Source organism: Oenanthe melanoleuca, linkage group LGE22 (assembly GCF_029582105.1).
Source record: "Oenanthe melanoleuca isolate GR-GAL-2019-014 linkage group LGE22, OMel1.0, whole genome shotgun sequence".
In the NCBI taxonomy this organism is placed as follows: domain Eukaryota; kingdom Metazoa; phylum Chordata; class Aves; order Passeriformes; family Muscicapidae; genus Oenanthe; species Oenanthe melanoleuca.
The window spans coordinates 225,568-244,385 of record NC_079363.1 but is presented as its reverse complement, the minus strand read 5'-3'; the positions used below and the strand labels follow the sequence as shown (position 1 = coordinate 244,385).

At 45.2% G+C, this 18,818-nt stretch overlaps 1 protein-coding gene and 1 pseudogene across 1 annotated transcript in view; one reads left to right on the top strand and one right to left on the bottom strand.

Annotated features, from left to right (window-relative positions):
• LOC130265847 (zinc finger protein 208-like) overlaps positions 1–18,818 on the top strand; it is a 282,407-nt gene that overhangs the window by 90,491 nt on the left and 173,098 nt on the right. The window lies entirely within an intron of this gene.
• Positions 1–18,818, bottom strand: part of LOC130265850 (zinc finger protein 420-like) — an 87,651-nt pseudogene that overhangs the window by 37,611 nt on the left and 31,222 nt on the right.

The following is an 18,818-nucleotide window of genomic DNA, read 5'->3' as shown; positions in this document are numbered from 1 at the left end:
CAATGTCCCCAGGAGGCCCTGCAGTGTCACAGGTAAGCAGCACAGGCGTGGGCACAGCACTGGGCAGGTTTGGCAGCAGCAGCAGACCAATAGCAGCAGCCATGGAACAACAGAGGAGCAGGGCAGGAGTGGATAAGGAGTGTCACATCCTGAGGTGTCTCCTTAGACCTGAGATCACCTCTGGTGGACATGCAGGTGGTTTGGAACCCAGCTCTTTCCAATGCCCGCCGATGAGAAACTGCAGGAGGCTGTTCTTAGAGGTTTTCATGGTTGTTTATTGTTGCTTATCTCAGGAATGCTTTGTCCAGCGAACAGCAGTCTGCTCGCCAGACGTCCATGGCAGAATCTGCCTGGCAGAGGCAGGACTTATCTTTTATAGTCTAAACTACGTACTAGGTATTTACAAATGACCCCCAATACAATACAATCTTGTTACATGGTCCAGATCTGTTCTTGTCCAATCTAAAAGTGCCAGCGTGTCACCCAGCATGGATGACACGGAGGAGAAGGAGGAAGAATATCCACACCCCCAATTCTCCATCTTGGCCACGTGTCCCTTATCACAAACATTCTAGAAATCTGCTAATTCTACATTCTAACAGTCTAATTTACACTCTATTTACTTTTGTGGCTTGCATTTCTTCTCTCAATGTTGGCAAACTGCTCCAAGGAGCCAAATCCAGCCCCCGAGACACCTGGGTCCCATTCCAGGGTCTTTGGGGACCCCGCCAGGGGGGTCTTAAACCTTCCAAGGAAGCCAGAGGAATACTCTGGACCCCCACATCTCCCCCCTCTGTTTGCACCAAAAACATCTCTTTTACAGCTTTCTCCATGGCATGACAAATGCACTGAATGATGCATGGCAAAATGACGAGAAGAATTACAAGCCCCACTAATATATAAAATTCTACTTTCAAAATTTCTTTTTACAAAGGTAAAAGATCAAAAATGTCAAACAGACCATCCATCCTTGATCTAGTAACTTTTTCAAGCTTTGCCACACCTTTTTGCAACTGTCTTATGTTCTTCTGAGTTGATTTTGAATGATCAGACAAGTTCATGCAGGCAGGGATAGCAGCCCAAATTTTGTCCCTACAAACAAAAAATGTTCCCAGCAGTAACTGTGCTAAAACTTGGAAGGATAGTTTGTTTGAGACTATAATACAATTATTATATACATCCTGTTTCAGAGTAACATTCATTGTTTGGTTCTTTGTCACTCCTGAAACATTAAATACAATACAGAAGTCCATTCTTGTTGAAGCAAAACATTTCTAACTCTTCTGGTTTGAAAAAGGCCACAGGGAGAAATTGAACCCACACATGTCATTCGTCCACAGGAGCTGTCACAACTCGCATCACCCATGAAGGGATGCCCTCTGGAATGGGCCATTCTCTCACTGGCAATCCCACCAGACATATTGAAAATGGCCTTCCTGGCCTGGAATGTCCCAAACAAATTGTGTCCAACCCCGCTGTCTCTGCTAAATTTTCTCCAAACCTTCTCCCTTGGCTGCATCACTGATAAATCTGCTTTGTTATCTAACATAGTTGACGAAAAGATAAGATACAACAACATTTAAACAAACATGTTTCACTGTCAGTCCTTAAATCTTTTATGTCTTGTCTGAAAATGAGTTCACATCCTTTGTCTTCAATTTTGTCTGCGAACTATTTTCCTCACTTCCACGATTGGCTTCTGCTTGCGTTTGGGCCCAATACGGTTTCATGTATTTTGTAGGAATCCATCTCAATCCTTTATCTGTGAAAACACAAGCACAATCTTTTCCCCACATGATTAGTTTGAAAGGCCCTTTAATTTTTACCTGTTTCTAAATTTCTGATCAAAACCAAAGGATTTTCTTTTAGCTTTGCCCTTGTATCATTTGTAAAATATCTTATAATTGGTGGAGTTCACTCTAAAAAAGAACTATTTAAGAAGTTTAATACATAATAAAACTTTTGTTCAATCACATGTGAGGCATAGCTTCTGTCTCCCCCCCCCCTTTTTTTTTTCTAAAATTGCTCATAAAATGATGTCAACTAGAATATAAATGTTTTTTCAGTTTTCCAAAAAATGAGTATTTTGTCACGTCCGTCTGCTACAGTTGAAGACCTTGCAGTCCCCTAGGGTTGACTGCTCCCATAAAAACTGGCGACTATATCATTTGACAATCCCGACAGGACTAAGTAATTTCTTTTGCTTGCTTTTTTGAAATGTGAAAAAATTCAATCAATGCTTGTGTATTTTGATGAAAAATGCATGGCTTAATTTTACCTGCTTAAAAATATCTGGCAAGGTTTGCAAAAGACATGGTCAATCCATCTGTCCATGCATTCCCTCTACCAAAATTCTGGGAAATGATGAGCTTTAATATGTGTAATAGAATATTTATGTGTCCTGTTTTTCTGCAATGTTTTCATACATGATAAATATGAATATAGAATGTCATTGCTTGTTTTCTTTAAAAGTGACCCTTCCAATCTTTTAACTATGTTTTTCACATGCACCGAATCTTTGATTAAATCAAGGGGTTGCTAGAACAATTCAAAAACTCTGACCATTGCTGCCAATTTCACAATTTGTGGTGAATCTTGCACTGTTTCCACATCCAATTCCTATTTTCCTATAATTTAATTCTGATATATAATTACTGATTTGTGAGTTTTCCCCGAACCATCAGTGAACATTATGATCCCGTCCAATGGTCCTCACTCATTTTTGATTTTTCTCTGAACTTTAATTTTGCTTTCAACAACCTGTGACTCAGATAGTGAATTATATAAATATCTGTATAATATAACAATACAATTGCCAAATCCAGTGATTTTGGTGTGCCAAATCAAAACACTGCTTTTTCATGGGTAAATGCATTATAAAAAATCTCTGCCTGTCATTGTCATTAACCTTGTTTTTTCCTTTATTATGATCTATTATTTTTAAATCTGTAAAAATTGTCTTCGGGGATTGGTAAAATAGAAAAATCCACTCTATAATCAAAAGTTGGTCCCTTTAAGACTCATCCCATTAAAAAATTAAACCATATGACTGTGTTCCTTCTCCCAACACCACTAAACAAAAAGGCAATGAATCTAAATAACGATGTGCTTGTTTCTGCTATAAAATTTCTGCAACCTCTTCCAAAGCTCTTCGTGCTTTTGGTGTGAGAGTTTTAGAAAATTTGATATCGCTGTTCCTTTCAGAAAATTAAATAAAATGAAAGGTCTTCTCTTGTGATTTCTAAAATCGGTTTCATCCAGTTTATCTTTCCAAAAAATTGTTGTAGGTCTTGCAAATTGTTGATTTTTGAGCTGATTTCTATTTTCTGAGGCTTTACAGTCTCATTCAGCTTTCTGAGATCATGAAGCAATCTCCATGAACCAGAGGTCTTCTTCAGAGTAACAAACATGAAAAATTCCAGTGTGCAATTTCACAAATCTTGAAGTGCTAATTTCCAATCCAGCCTTTTGCACTTTTGTGATCAGACAGTCATGAACTTTTTGCAGCTTCTGTTGCATGGATGCCACAATGAGCAAATCACCATCTTGACTAAATTCTTCAAATGACTCAATTTCTTCTTTTTCAAGGCCCACTGACCCATCTAAAGAGGTTTATTAGTTTTTCAAGTCAGGTGTCTGGAGAGAAGTTCATCATCTTTGTTTCTGATTCAATCTGTGAGCTTGCCCCTTCACTTCCAGGGCTGGCATCTGCCCGCATCTTGGCTGGACATTGCCTCACGTATCTCATTGGCATTCATCTTTGTCCTCTCTCTGTGGAGACACAAGCAGAACTCTTCCCCCAAATACTTATTTTGAAAGCTTTTCAATTTTTCTTTGTTTCTAAATTTTTGATCAAAACTGGAGAATTTTCCTTCAACTATTTTCTAACAAAAAACAAACACAAAGTTTAAATCTTCTGAAGTTAAAACACAATACAGCAATTAACAATACCTTAAACATCAAACATACATTTACAAGATTAGATAATCATCAATTTTTAAAAACTGTGTCATCACCTCTTAAAAAACTGTGTCTTCACCTCAGGGTCTGCAAACAGCTGACAAACCTTGATTCAATGAGGAATCAGATGGTCATCTCCGGAAAATGAACACCAAATTCACTTCAAGGTTAGCTTCAGCTGTCATACTGATAAGGTCATATTGCCAATCCAAACGACTGGAATATTATTTTGATGCAGAAAACTCCTGGGTTTACACATTTTTCTCTTTCAGTTAGAATCAAGGCTTGGCCAGAGCCTAAACTCTAATTGGAAGAGAACTCCCTGACATCTTCTTATTAAAGAAAAAAAAACTCACAACTCTTAACAACAAAACTACAATACAAAATATTTCAAGGTGAAGAAGAAATCAAATTCCTTTAGCAACTCATTTTCTCTAAAATTCTTCTTTAGGGTAAAATGCTTTGAACATGGCAAGCTGCTGCAATGCTTCTGTGATAGCAACTCAGAAAAACCATAACACTAGAAATTCATTCTGAGAATGGAGCTCAAATAATTTTCTGGAATTCTGCAAAATATTCAAAACTTACACAGGGCCAGGTCACAAAAGACCTGCCAAAATAAAAGAGAGAATTAATAAAAGAAAGACAAAAAACCATTAAGTTCACAACTTAACTAATTACACATTTGATTCAAGGATGTATCTGGAGACTTTCCAAAACTTACTTAAAATGCTGAAAGAGTTCAAATTAAACAATGAAACAGAAAATAAAATCATTCTGTGATACAGAATTTATACAATCTTATTACAGTGTTTTTAAAATTAAATACAGAAACTATATTTAAATCTTAAAAATTGAACTGATAGATAAATACTGCTTTTCCAATATATGTGAAAAGAATTTTGATTTAAATTAAGTTTTACAATTCAAATGATGATCCTAGAAGTGGTCTTGATTTGTGTTCACACAACATTTCATTGATAATTTTAAAAATGTAGACTAGAAATCCATTGCAATTTGATTTGAAGGGAAAACTAAAATATTCATAAATCTGCAAAACATAAATCTGCAAGCTTCTTATAAGAATTCGAAATCTATTGATTTATATTGACAGTATTGCAAATACTTAGAAACTGGTTTCTTTGAAACAATTAATTATAGGAAAATTAAAACTCAATGTTGACATTTAAATAAACGTACACTCATATCTGAGAAATAACAAATCACTAAATATAGATGTTATGTATTTAAATAAAATACAAAATACCTTATTATACCTTCAATTATTAAAATACCTAATACTATTAAAATACCTTCATCACTCTTAAAATTTCAGCATCTTTTTAACAATACAAAAACAAACACCTTAGTTTAACATACAAGAACTGAAAATAAAACTAAGTCTCTTATCAATTTCCCTCGTTCTGCTTGTTCTCCACAATATAGATAAAAACAGGTCTTGGTGTCTCTCCATTCCCCCATTCCCCCTCCCCTCAGCAGCACTTGACCCGTGCAGGGCAGGGGAGAGCAGCGGGGGTACTGTCGGAGCCCTTTTTTGGGAGCGGGGCAGCGGTGCTCCCCCTCCTCTCTGTGAGCCCCGGGCTGGTGACCTCACGCTGCTGTGCCCGGGTTTTCTTTGAATCAGCTCTGTCCGGGCAGCTGCCTGTAATTGCTTAAAAGTTGTTAAATATTTCTCTTTTGACTTTACAAAGCATGAATTTTTTCCCTTTTTTGAATCTGTCTTTCCCTGAAACAGTTTTCCCTGCATCGCTGACATTTCTGGGTTTTGTGTTTGCCGCGCGCTTCCTGCTCGGAGCCGGGGCCGGGGCCGCTGCTGCTGCACCCTGTTCACTCGTCCTCCGTCCGGCACGGGCCGGCTCTGCCCTGTGGTGACTCATTTCTGGCCCTTCCACGCTGGAATCACTGCTCTGTGAACTAAATCTTGGCCTTCGTGCCCGCATGCCGTGATGCCTGTCTACATTTGAGTGTCCCTGTTCTGTTCCTGTCACTTTCGTGTTCGGGGATGTTGGCATTTCCAGGCGCCACGCCTGCGTGTGCTCCCCACGCCCAGGTCGAAACACGCATGCGTCGCTGGCTGCTCCCGGGTCGGGCTGTCCTGATCTCCCTCCCGGGTGTGACTCGGCCCCCCCGGACGTGGCTGGCCCCGCCGCCGCTCCTGTGCCGGCAGCCGAGACCCAGCCCGTCCCCGGCATGGGCAGCGCCACCCCCGCGAATCCCGCCGCGCCGATCCCGCCCGGAGCCACCTCCCCCCCGGCCGCGAGAAATTCCCCCGCCCGCCGCGTCAGGGATCGATCCCGCCGCCCCTGGGGGTCGCTCCGCCTGGGTTCCCCATGAGGCGCCACTGACCAACGGGGTTTTTCCGCGGACAATGAATCGCGCTGCGGTTTCTATACTCATATCTCCACCCCCCGCCACTGCTGCGCGTGTTCCTGTCCCTCCCGCCCCGCTTTCCGAGATCTGTGGCGTCCCTCTCTGCGAAAGTGGTGTCAAAGCCGGTAAAGTGTCCCTGATCTGAAATCCCGATGGCGTTGCAGTTACTCTGTGTATTCCCGCAGCACCAAGAATTGTCTGTTCTAGCATTGTAGAAGTATAAGGTATCGTGTGTCCCATTTCATCTCCCTCCCTTGATCCCCCCACCGCTCCCGGGGTAGAATGCAATTGCCTCCCTGCTGGTGGTGAGGTCATTTTTGAGGGATTGAAAAAACAAAAGTCTAAATCGTCAAAATTCTTTGGAAAAACCTCCATTCTGAGTTTTCCCGATTTAGGGGTAGGTTCAGGTAATTGTAGGAATTTGGGTGAATCTGAGGAATCTAGGATGTCCGAAGACGAACTGGTCTGCTGCTGGCAGACAGTTTGTGTAGACACCAGCTGCTGGCTGGATGTCCCCTTTTCAAGTTCTGAGAGACCCTCTATGGCCTTCAGAGGACTAGAAACCTTTATTTTTTCAGCAGACAATGCCTCTAACATAACTTGTGCTACCGTTAAAAAATCCTTTGCTGAACCCGCTGCTGCTGGCACGGCAGCCATAAACTTCCCTCCCCCAGCTCATAGCTAGGTGAGAATCCTTCCCCAGTCTCTGAGGGACTTTAATTGCTTTCTGCCAAGGAGAGACTGGATAAAGCTACACTTTCGGGAGTCCTTCACTCCCTTATCTTTCAGAGTTACAGACTTATATCAATCACAATTAACTTTTTGCCAGAATCCTGCTGTAAATAGTACATTTGTTTCTGCCTGTGGGTAATGAAGCTTCACCCACACAAGCAAATCTCAGAATTCCTTCTCTGTGACAGAGACAGGATGAACAAAAGCTAAAACTTTTAAAGTGGATAGTAAAGTGAGCTGTTCCTGGCTGAGAGTTCTGCCTATAGTGTTCCTATGATGTATCTGAATCTGAACCGTCTTACCCAAAAGCAATTTGTCCAAAATCGATTCGGAGGTTCCTGAAACTGACCAGCAGTGCACAGGAGCGAGGCTTCCCGGGACACCTCCTCTCCGACTCGCGTCTGGACCTCGGCTTTTCTTGGTAGAGGGCCAAAAATCTCCTCCGCAGTCCTTTTCAACGGCGTGCCTCTTCTGAAGCTCGGTCTTCTGGAGGTCTGTACCTGCCTTTGTAGGCTACAATGACCAGCCAGGTGGTCAAATGTCTCTGCCTGAGGGGGTCTCCTCCAGCTGTGTGCATCTTCTCGAGCTGGGTTTTCAGGGTCCAGGGGTCCGCACCCACCTTTGCAGGCTGCAGCCCATCCAGAGGACGCCAAATGTCACATCCTGAGGTGTCTCCTTAGACCTGAGATCACCTCTGGTGGACATGCAGGTGGTTTGGAACCCAGCTCTTTCCAATGCCCGCCGATGAGAGACTGCAGGAGGCTGTTCTTAGAGGTTTTCATGGTTGTTTATTGTTGCTTATCTCAGGAATGCTTTGTCCAGCGAACAGCAGTCTGCTCGCCAGACGTCCATGGCAGAATCTGCCTGGCAGAGGCAGGACTTATCTTTTATAGTCTAAACTACGTACTAGGTATTTACAAATGACCCCCAATACAATACAATCTTGTTACATGGTCCAGATCTGTTCTTGTCCAATCTAAAAGTGCCAGCGTGTCACCCAGCATGGATGACACGGAGGAGAAGGAGGAAGAATATCCACACCCCCAATTCTCCATCTTGGCCACGTGTCCCTTATCACAAACATTCTAGAAATCTGCTAATTCTACATTCTAACAGTCTAATTTACACTCTATTTACTTTTGTGGCTTGCATTTCTTCTCTCAATGTTGGCAAACTGCTCCAAGGAGCCAAATCCAGCCCCCGAGACACCTGGGTCCCATTCCAGGGTCTTTGGGGACCCCGCCAGGGGGGTCTTAAACCTTCCAAGGAAGCCAGAGGAATACTCTGGACCCCCACAAAGGAGCAGTGGAGCAGTGAGAGATGAGCAGCATTGGAGTAGGAGCGGAACAGTGGTGGCACAGTGGTGGGGGAGCAGAGGAACTGTGCTGGACCAGCAGCAGAGCAGCACTGGAGCAGCTCTTGAGCAGCAGGGCAGTAAGCATGGCAAGGTGGAACAGTGGTGAAACAGGAGGCACAGGCCTGGCTGCCGTGCAGGGCCAGTGGAGATGCCGAAGCTGCGGGACACAGAGCGGCTCCGAGCGCTGTGTCCTGCAGGAGCCGCCCTGCACAGCAGAGCCGTGCCCCTCAGGCTGCCCCAGAGCAGGGACAGCGCAGGAATTGCTGCTGGGCTGGGGGAGCTGTGCACTGAGTGCATTTCATGGGGACCTGGGGCTTTGATCCTGCTCACTGTGGCCGCTTTTGTGCTGCCGGGACCCTTCTAGTTCATCTGAAGTCATGAACTCAGGAGAAACTTGGGACAAAAGGAATCAAACTGCCTTCTCTACTGCAGGGAAACACATATTGGGAGAAGTCTAATGGTTTCTGATTTAGGAACCAAACTGGGTCAATTATTGGCCTGTGGTTTTGTTCTAAACCAGGGACAGTTTTCAAATTACTTTAATTCAGTGAGAAAAGTAAGGAACGTACCTCACCATCAGAATGTTGCAAAGTCAGTGAAGAATGTTTTTGATCATAATGATCACGAAAACAATTGGAATTCTTTTCCCTCCTTCCTTCTTTCTTCCTCTCTCTGGGATTAAGCCTCCAACGCTTCCTGCGGTTCTGCTTTCCATAATGTGCTCTGGAGTTGGAATGTGCCAAACGAACAGTGGCAAGACAGAGAAGAATGGACCATAAAAACTTCCAGCTTTCTTGTTGTAGCCTCTGAAATTCAAGGATTTTGAAACTTCTGGTTTTTGAAGTATTCACCACATCTCACTCTTCTAAATTTTTCCCCATCATAAAACCCTCCTGTTGCCCTCTTTGGGAATTGATCCTGAAAACTGAGGAGAACCACAGTGGGGATCAAAGGTTTGGGCTCATCGCTGTGCTGACATCACCTTGGAGAGAAATTGAGGAAGTGTCTCAGGGTTCTAATTGCAGAAGAATGGCTGAGGAGAGGTCCAAGCTTCCTTGGAGATCAGTGCCAGTCAGGGGGATGGAATTGGTCAGCAACTGACTACGTGCCAACTGCCCATGGAGAATGAGCTGGACACACACGGGGCACTCAGTGCAGCTGGATTGGCCCCCAGCTTTGGGGACCCCATGAGAATGTCCCTGCTTCCCTTGTGGCTGTGTCTGAACTGTGCAGAAACTGTCCCTACACATGTAGGAATGAGTAGGTAGGATGAGTTTACCCTCTCCTCTCAACCACTATCTCAGCATGAAAGAGCTGGGCTATGCCTGCTCCAGGAAAAGGCACCAGTGGCACAGCCCATGTGTCATCCCTGTTTTTTTTCTGTAGCATTGCCAGCTTGGGCATGAGGAGTTTGGATTTGGCACCTCCCTGGAATGGGGAAGCTTTGCTACAGAACCTGGAAGGAAATCCAAAGGCCCCAGAGCATTTCTGCAGGAGAACTCCTGCTCCAGTGTGTGTGGGGCAGGGCAGGAGGGCTGCTCTCACTTGCCACCCTGCTCCAGGCACTTGTACTTGGCAGGAATACACCCCACAAATCCCTTCCCTGAGCAGCAGTGGAGAGGCCCTGTGTCCATCCTGGCATCCAAAAGGGACACTCAGGGCTCCTGGCACGGGTGGGATCAGTAGCCTGGCACAGCAGCCCCAAGGCAGCACCAAGGATGTGTCTCTGGTGGACATGGTGCAGAGTGTGCTCAGAAACCCACATTGCAAAGGGGCAGAACCCATCCTTATTTCTGGAGGGACTGCAGGATGCCACAGACTGTCTGTGCTAGAGGCCCAGGAAGGTCTCACTGGGAAGGAGTGGCCAAAGCCCCTCTTGGGACTGGCCCAGAGGCTCCGTTCATCACTGGCAGGGACAACCTCCAGACTGGGTCTGTCAGGAACCGATCCAGGAGGCCGTGGGCTTTTGTGATGCCTTGAGCATGGAGAAGGTTAAAGAGCTGTTTGGCTTTGCCAGGACCTCAGAGGATCCTTCTCTCTCAGGGCTGCTGTTGGGTCCAAGAACAGCAGGTGCCCATTGGGGCCCTGACAGGGCAGCAATGGCAACATCACACTCCCTGTTTCTGTTCCAAGAGCTGATCAGTGCCTGGAGGGCAAAGCATTGCTCAAGGACGTCTCACTCAGCCTTTACCAATCCCATCTGACCACAGTAAAAATCCAGTGGAGAGAGGAACATTGTCCTGGGCCTTGAAAAGTTTCTTGTGTCTTTGATTGACTCATTCCTTGGAAATTTTTGACATCTCCTCTGTGGATCTGAGGCTCGTGGACTCAGCACCAAATCTCCGATGGGACTCACTGAAGTGCAGAAATCCTGAAGGAACCACACCTCTGCCAGATCTGTCTTGAAGTCTTCAGGAATTGTTTCAGGAGTGGAGTTAAAGAGGAAGATTTCAGTGAGCACTAACTTAGAGGACAATTTGATATTCCTTTGATCACCTTCCCAGTGCACTCCCCAGGGCTGAGCCCACAGCCTGTCAGGAACTATCAGCCCTGGAGCCCCAGGGATCTCTTAGGAGAGCTGGGGTGGGGCAGGGACAGGCACACTTGGGGCTGACACTTTTCTCCACAGCTGGGCCAGGCTCCTGGCACAGGGGGTGTTGAGGGCAGCACAGAAGCACTGCCCACAGACAGCTCTGCACAGAAGCAGCTCCTCTGAGAGGCAGCAGGGCTGGGGCATGGCCTGCAGGGGACAAGGGCAAAGAGACAGGGGCAATGCTGAGCAGCTCTTGGAAGCAGGGAGACACCTGAAACCTCACTGTGGCAGGAATGCACAACTGGTACACTGCACAGAGCGCTCCGGCGCTCTGTGGTTTCCTTGTTAGCACTTTGTATCCTGCGGCAATTTCTCTCTAACAGAGGTGAAGTGTCGTCTACGGCTCACACACAAAACTCTGCTGGTATGTTTTGCGACTGCCAAAACATGCCTGGCACATGCACCTTTCTTCTAAACCCTCTGTGCCATACCTGATTGTCTTGCTCCTTGTAAGCGTGCCACGCACTCTTTCAACTCTGCATAGCAAAGAGCACTGACGTGTACCTAAAGCTAAGCAGAAAGCGTGCACACCACACAGTAGTTCTCACTTGCCACTGTATATACCAATGTCCTCTCTGCATCTCAGGAACGTACGACAGAAGGCTGCATGATGAATAGGTATGACGTAGCAAAGTTATCTGACCATGATCTTAGGTACACGTCAGTGCTCTTCGAAATGCATAGCTGAAAGAGTGCATTGTATTTTTACGAGGAGCAGGGCAATGTGGTATGGTACAGAGGGTGTAATAGAAACGTGCACGTGCGACACGTATTTTGGCAGTAGCAAAATCTACCAGCAGAGTATTCTGTGTGAGCAGGAGACAACACTTCTCCTCCTTTAGAAAGAAATCGCCACCAGATACAAAGCGCGAACAAGGAAGCCACAGAGCACCGGTTGTCAGTGACTTGAGGCATGAACCAGGATCATCATCAGCTAGCTTGGCTACGACATACCTATTCGTCATTCAGCCTTTTGTGTTACATATCCGTGATGTAGAGAACTCATTTCTATATGTAGTGCAAAGTGAGAACTACTGTGTGGTGTGCAAGCTTTCTCCTTAGCTTTAGGTACACTGCAGTGCTCTTCGCTATGCAGAGTTGAAAGAGTGTATTGTACGCTTACAAGGAGCAGGACAATGTGGTATGCTGCAGAGGGTGTATCCGAAAAGTGAACGTGCCAGGCGTGTTTTGGCAGTAGCAAAACCTACCAGCAGATTGTTCTGTGTGAGCATGTGACGACACCTCACCTCTGTTAGAGAGAAATCGCCGCAGGACACAAAGTGTGAACAAGGAAGCTGCAGACCACCGGAGCGCTCTGCGCTGTGTGCTGGTTCTCAGTTACTAGTGGCAAGAAGGAAGATCATCGTCAGCTAGCTTTGTTAGAACATACCTATTCGACAAGCAGACTTCTGTGGTACATACCAGAGATGAAGAGAAGACATTGGAAGGTGCAGTGGCAAGTGAAACCTACTGTGTGCTGTGCACGCTTTCTCCTTAGCTTTAGATACACTTCTGTGCTCTTCGCTATGCAGAGTTCAAAGAGTGCATGGCACACTTACAAGAGAAAGGGCAATCATATACAAAGTGTTAAAAGAAAACTCTTTGAATGCCCAGAATAAAATTTTACAGATACATTATTCTCTCTCTTAAATAAATTTTTTAAAAAAACAAACAAAAAAAAAACAACAAAAACAAAACAAAACAAAAATACCAACAACAATAAAAAGCCAAAAACCAAAAAAAAAAACAAAACAAAAAAACCAGTATGGTGATACACACAGAAACTATATAAAACAATTAAATCAAACAAAAAGAAAACTCAAATCCTAAATAAAGAAAGAGGAAAATTCATCAACTAAAGTTTCTCTTTTTTTGATCTATGGAGAAAAAAACCTCCTGTTTTCTCTATAACACATAAAAAATTATGAAGTGTATATGACTGTTCTAACTGTAAACATAAACAAAATGTTTAATATTAAAGTAAGGAAATGCTAAAATTGCTGTAATCCTCTAAGTTTAAAAAATAAAATATCCCCCTGCTGTTCCCCAAAAAAAGGAGAAAGAAAAATAACTTCTATTCTCAAAAATGAAGTTTTGTTTAGAAATATAACCTTTAAAGTGTGCCTCATAAATTAATGTAGTCTACAAAAAAGAAGTTATGAGAAAAACTGTTAGTCCAAAAAATGATTTTTACATAGTAATCAGATTTCCATTCTCCCAGGTGGTTAATCACTGTCATATCGAAACCACAGAAAACTATTTCTTGTGAAGAAATCTCCATAAACTGAAAAAAAAGTCTCCTCTTTCAAGTAAATTAGGAAAAAGCTATTATAAAAATCATAAACTAACTATGTTTTTTTATGTACATTTTAAGTATTTAAAAAAAGTGTGTGGAAGAAAAAAAAGTATTTTAATGTTTTATTCTAAGTTCCTTTTTCTTATAGTTTCTAGTAATTAAATTTCTTTTTATACCGTTTAAAGTTAAACCTTTTTTTTGCCTTCCTCTTAATCCTGTCTAACTGTCCCGGTTTAGGACAAATTAAGGGAAAATCTCCAAAGGAGCGCCCTAAAAAACAAACCCCCAAAAACTCCTCCCCTCCCATCTACGGGTTCGGGAAGAACTTCCTCAGAGGTAAAGTGGAAAAAACTTGTTTATTTAGCAAAACACACAGAAAAAAACACTCCCCAACACGAGAAAAATAACAGCCACGGGTGATGCAGAAAACTTCACCCGTCCGAGTGGATGCAGCTGGTGCTGGGAAGGGCAAGAAATGAGTATTTCTTGTCACGATGGTGCAGCGTCCGGGGTTCCTTGATGTTCAAGCCACCCAGGATCAGGTATTGCTAGGTAATAAGGAAAGGAAAAGTAAAGCAAAAATGGCAGAAAAAGTGCAGAAGCAGGGGGGGTTTTGCAAGCGGCTGCAGCAGCAAGCAGCAAGCAGCAAGCAAGGGGCAGGGTTTGCCAGCTGGCTGGCAGCAGCTCGTATCCGGGGGGGGCGGGAGTGTCCTGCCTGGCTAGACAAAACAAACTCTCCAGGCATGAGCAACATACGATTTGGGAATACAGAGCACTGCGACGTCACCCCAGGACATTCCACCTCTTATCTCCATATCGTGAACAGGCTCAAGAACTTAATAAAATTTAAAAAAACAAAACAAAAAAACCCCCTCTCATTTCACTTACTCAATCCTTCAACACTTACATATTTCCGTCTGTCTCACCCCACAATCAGATCTCCATGTGGTACACATCGTGTTGTTCCATCTTTCTGCATTATCAACCAAGTACATCCTGGTCCTTGAGCAAAGACAATCCCACAAATAGGTTTGCCTGTACTCGAGACAGGATTAACCCATACTGCCTTTCCTAACAAACCTCTAACATGGGCCACTGGGACTTTATCTCCATCCACTATATTAAAGGAGTCAGACTGGGCAGGACCTGCTCGGTTGATGGAACCTGTGGTGTTAACTAACCAAGTAGCCTTTGCTAGATGTTGTTCCCAGTTTTAAAAGATCCCCCACCCAATGCCTTCAAGGTGGTTTTCAGTAATCCATTGTACCTCTCCACTTTACCTGCAGCTGGTGCATGGTAAGGGATGTGGTACACCCACTCAATACCGTGTTCTCTAGCCCAAGTATTAATGAGGTTGTTTTTAAAATGAGTCCCATTCTCTGATTCAATTCTCTCAGGGGTACCATGCCTCCAAAGGACCTGCTTTTCAAGGTCCAAAATGGTTTTGCAGGCTGTAGCATGAGACACTGGATAAGTCTCTAACCATCCTGTTGTGGCTTCCACAATGCCCTGGCAGGTTTGGGGCAGCGTGATATAATCAATCTGCCAGGCCTCTCCGTACTTATACTTGGACCACCGCCCCCCATACCAGAGGGGCTTCACCCGCTTTGCCTGCTTGATGGCAGCGCACATATCACAGTCGTGGATAACCTGAGAGATGCTGTCCATGGTTAAATCCACCCCTCGGTCTCGTGCCCACTTATAGGTGGCATCTCTGCCCTGATGACCTGAGGCATCATGGGCCCATTGAGCTAGGAACAACTCTCCCTTATGCTTCCAGTCAAGGTCTATCTTCGACACCCCTATCTTTGCAGCTTGATCTACCTGCTGATTATTTTGCTGCTCTTCATTGGCTCTGCTTCTGGGGACATGGGTGTCTACATGCTGAACTTTCATGGGTAATCTCTCTAATCGAGTAGCAATGTCTTTCCACTCTTCAGCAGCCCAAATTGGTTTTCCTCTACGCTGCCAGTTTGCCTCTTTCCATCTCTTCAACCATCCCCTCAGAGCATTGGCTACCACCCAGGAATCAGTGTAAAAATAGAGTTTTGGCCATTTCTCTCTTTCTTCGATGTTAAGGACCAGTTGGACGGCTTTGAGTTCGGCGAATTGACTAGATCCCCATTCTCCTTGGGTAGCCTCTGCAACCCGGCGTGTGGGGCTCCATACAGCTGCTTTCCACTTCCGATTCATCCCTACAACACGACAGGAACCGTCAGTGAATAGAGCATAGTGTGTTTCCTCTGCCGGTATCTGGTTGTATGGTGGAGTTTCTTCAGCCCGTGTCACTGGTTCTTCTTCCTCATCCATGACACCGAAACTTTCACCCTCGGGCCAGTTTGTAATTATTTCCGGAATCCCAGGGTGATTTAGTTTCCCAGTTCTGGCACGCTGAGTGATGAGGGCTATCCACTTGCTCCATGTGGCACTGGAGGCATGGTGGGTTGAGGGAACCTTTCCGCTGAACATCCACCCCAGCACTGATAGTCAGGGTGCCAGGAGGAGCTGTGCTTCCGTACCAATCACTTCTGAAGCATCTTGGACTCCCTCGTAGGCAGCGAAAATTTCCTTCTCCATTGGGGTGTAGTTGTCTTCAGACCCTCTGTAACTTCTGCTCCAAAATCCCAGGGGTCCGCCTCGGGTCTCACCAGGCACCTTCTGCCACAGGCTCCAGGACAGACCATGGTTCCCGGCTGCAGAGTACAATACGTTCTTCATATCTGGTCCCATCCTAACTGGGCCAAGAGCTACTGCATGGGAAATCTCCTGTTTAATCTGGGCAAAAGCTTGTTGTTGTTCAGGGCCCCAGTGGAAATCGTTCTTCTTGCAAGTGACCTGGTAGAGAGGGCTCACAATCTGGCTGTATTCAGAGATGTGCATTCTCCAAAAGCCTATGGCACCTAGGAAAGCTTGTGTCTCCTTCTTGTTAGTAGGTGGGGACATAGCCGTAATTTTGTTAATGACATCAGTAGCAATCTGATGCTGTCCATCTTGCCACTTCACTCCCAGGAACTGGATCTCCCGAGCAGGTCCCTTAACCTTACTCTTCTTGATGGCGAAGCCGGCTTCCAGGAGAATTTGGATAATTTTCTCTCCTTTCTCAAACACTTCCGCTGCTGTGTTCCCCCATACAATGATGTCATCAATATATTGTAGATGTTCTGGAGCCTCACCCTTTTCCAGAGCAGGCTGGATCAGTCCATGACAGATGGTGGGACTGTGTTTCCACCCCTGGGGCAGTCGGTTCCAGGTGTACTGCACGCCCCTCCAGGTGAAAGCAAACTGAGGCCTGCACTTTGCTGTCAGAGGAATGGAGAAAAACGCATTGGCGATGTCAATGGTAGCATACCACCTTGCTGCCTTAGACTCCAGCTCGTACTGCAGGTCCAGCATATCCGGAACAGCAGCACTCAGCGGTGGAGTCACTTCATTCAAGGCACGATAGTCCACAGTCAAACTCCATTCTCCATCAGATTTGCACACAGGCCAGATGGGACTGTTGAAGGGTGAGTGGGTTTTGCTTACCACCCCTTGGCTCTCCAGCTCAGAGATCATCTTGTGAATGGGGATCACAGCATCTCGAGTTGTTCTATATTGCCGGCAGTGTACTATTGAAGTGACAATTGGTAATCCTACTGTAATTGGATTCTTGGACAGTCCCGGCAAGGTGTTTAATTGCCGGATGTGCTCTGCCATTACAGCCGCTATCCCGAATGCCTACTTAAGGCCTTTTGGGTCCTTAAAATACCTGCTTCGAAGGTAATTTATGCCCAAAATGCATGGGGCCTCTGGACCAGTCACAATAAGATGTTTCTTCAATTCCCTTCCAGTTAAACTCACTTCAGCTTCCACCAGGGTGAAGTCCTGCGACCCACCTGTCACACCAGCAATAGAAACAGATTCTGCCCCCATGAATCTTGACGGAATTATTGTACATTGGGCACCTGTGTCAACTAAAGCTCTATACTTCTGTTGTTTCGATGTGCCAGGCCACCGAATCCACACAGTCCAAAAGACACGGTTCTCCCTCGCCTCACCCTGGCTAGAGGCAGGGCCCCTCTAAGCCTGTTTATCCTTCTTTCCTGGGGCATACACCTTAGAAGTTCCTTCGAGAGGGTCAGACATGTCATTGTCACTATCATATTTGGCACTTTGGGTACGGGCAACACGAGTGTCTCGCCATCAGGTGGAACTTCCTCTTTCAATCTTGCCTTCCTTCAAATCCCTCACCCATTGTGCCAGAGCAGCCATAGGCTTCCCATCCCATCTCCTCATGTTCTCTCCAGAATCCTGCAAGAAAAACCATAGCTCGGACCGGGGAGTGTACCTCCTCTCCCCATCGGGGGAACATCTACGTTGGGTGCCAGGACATCTAATTTGCACAGCTGAAATTTGGAGGAGGTCCTCCTTAATCTCCTCCCTGAGCCTCTTATGATTTTCCTCTGTCTTATCCTCTAAATTATGTAAGCGTGTTTCCACGGCAGCGATTCTGGCATGGGTTGGGCCATGCACAGCATCCGCGTATGCCCAGAGCTTCTTCGCCATGTCGAGCACCGTTTCATATATCTCTTCCCGTTTCATTATTGCTAAGGCAGAGGCATATTCAGATGGCCCGAGTCGCACAAGCTTTCTCCACATTACCGGGATGCATGGTACCAGGTCTGGATTCCTAGTTGTTATATCATCCGAAAAAATAATCTCCGCCACTGCCATCTCCCTCAGACGTTAGATCCCTTGCTCTACGGTTTTCCACTGGGTCTGCTGCATGTACCGGTCATCGGCACACAGATATCTTTGTGCCACGCTGTCTAAAACACTTTGAGGGTTAGCTCCCCTCATCATACCTTGATCGATCACCGGATCATGAGACAGGGATACCAAATGTCTCGCTTCAGTGCCATCTAGGATGGTAGCCTCGCCTGCCGCATCCCAAAACCAGACCAGCCAACTAATTATGGATTCATCAGGTCGTCTTGTATAATCTTTTCTTAAACCACGAAGATCTTTTAGGGAAAGGGACTCATTATTGGTTTCTCATCTCACACCAGTTGCTTTGACTCTTGATTTTATATCAGGAGGCGTTGAAGGTCCTTCTCCTGCATCCTCATCATCATCCTCCACTGGCCGATCAGTCTTCTTTGTGCGCTTTCCACTCCTTGTACTAGTAGCCACAGCCATTGGTTGAAGCTTACTGTCTAATTTCGCCCGTGTCATCAAGCCTGGGTTGTTAACCACAGCCTGAGTAACTGGAATAGTAGCTACGTTATCTCCCTGTTCCCTTTCCTTTGTTTGTTGTTCCACACTATCTAACAGGGTACAATAAGCATACGCCAGAGCACAGCTCACTGCAGTGATTTTTTTTTTTCCTTAGGGTCATCCTGACACTTCTCTCTCAGGTATTTTGCAACCTCGACTGGATCCTGAATCTGTTCAGATGGGAAGTCCCAGACTATAGGGTCAGAAAATTCTTTTAGAATTTGGCCCATGTT